The 1,632-nt window shown below is 36.3% G+C and overlaps 1 protein-coding gene across 1 annotated transcript in view; it reads right to left on the reverse strand.

Annotated features, from left to right (window-relative positions):
* Positions 1 to 1,186: 1,186 nt before the first annotated feature.
* The window catches only part of LOC311117396 (uncharacterized protein), a gene marked incomplete at its 5' end in the record, with an annotated part of 46,204 nt that continues 45,758 nt past the window's right edge, over positions 1,187 to 1,632 (reverse strand). Inside the window, one exon of the mRNA XM_084192342.1 lies at positions 1,187 to 1,632. This exon is cut by the window's right edge and continues 69 nt beyond it.

Here is a 1,632-nt window from a genome sequence, read left to right on the forward strand (position 1 = left end):
CTAACAGTATTACAGTACCATGTAGTTGACCTACTGTATGTCTGTCTAACAGTATTACAGTACCATGTAGTTGACCTACTGTATGTCTGTCTAACAGTATTACAGTACCATGTAGTTGACCTACTGTATGTCTGTCTAACAGTATTTCAGTACCATGTATTTGACCTACTGTATGTCTGTCTAACAGTATTACAGTACCATGTAGTTGACCTACTGTATGTCTGTCTAACAGTATTACAGTACCATGTAGTTGTCCTACTGTATGTCTGTCTAACAGTATTACAGTACCATGTAGTTGACCTACTGTATGTCTGTCTAACAGTATTACAGTACCATGTAGTTGACCTACTGTATGTCTGTCTAACAGTATTACAGTACCATGTAGTTGACCTACTGTATGTCTGTCTAACAGTATTACAGTACCATGTAGTTGACCTACTGTATGTCTGTCTAATAGTATTACAGTACCATGTAGTTGACCTACTGTATGTCTGTCTAACAGTATTACAGTACCATGTAGTTGACCTACTGTATGTCTGTCTAACAGTATTACAGTACCATGTAGTTGACCTACTGTATGTCTGTCTAACAGTATTACAGTACCATGTAGTTGACCTACTGTATGTCTGTCTAACTGAGTATTACAGTACCATGTAGTTGACCTACTGTATGTCTGTCTAACAGTATTACAGTACCATGTAGTTGACCTACTGTATGTCTGTCTAACAGTATTACAGTACCATGTAGGTCATACATGGTCACTCTCAACAAGAGCTAATAAATAACCAACCAAAATAACCACAAGACTTTGACATTCTAGCCGAAGCCTACTTCCGTTCAGTTTATTTGGATTTTTGCACAATTTATTTGATCTCCTGAAACGATGATGTAGCCTGGTCCTCTGTAGCTCAGCTGGTAGAGCACGGCGCTTGTAACGCCAGGGTGTGGATATCTTTATAGAAACTTCTGAAGGAATGTCACAAATTGACTGATCACAAGAAGCATCAAGTAAGATTTGCATAAAGCTTAAAACACATTAATAAAACAAGGTATACCAATCACTTCTTAAAAAAATGTGATACAAAATAATGTATGAATATTTAAAGTATTTACACACAAACTGTTAGTGGTAAATACAACTACATATTCCTATCCTACAGTTATAATACACATGTTCCTCTGTTTTTAAGGATCTTAATGACAGTACAGACGTATCAACTGTTAGTGGTAAATAAAACTACATATTCCTATCCTACAGTTATAATACACATGTTCCTGTGTTTTTAAGGACCTGAGTGACAACACATGTAAGACGTCTGTCCACCAGATTATACATTCCTGTCCCTAAGACTATTCTTCTGGACTCAGATCAATCAGTGTGATTTTGAACCAGCCTTCTATATACATTGACCACATTATACTGTCATTATACAACATTATCTTCACCAGATCTCAAACCAGCCTTCTACATTGACCACATTATACTGTCATTATACAACATTATCTTCACCAGATCTCAAACCAGCCTTCTACATTGACCACATTATACTGTCATTATACAACATTATCTTCACCAGATCTCAAACCAGCCTTCTACATTGACCACATTATACTGTCATTATACAACATTAT

The sequence above is a fragment of the Coregonus lavaretus genome (assembly GCF_964263955.1).
Source record: "Coregonus lavaretus genome assembly, contig: HAP1_SCAFFOLD_546, whole genome shotgun sequence".
Taxonomy (NCBI): Eukaryota; Metazoa; Chordata; class Actinopteri; order Salmoniformes; family Salmonidae; genus Coregonus; species Coregonus lavaretus.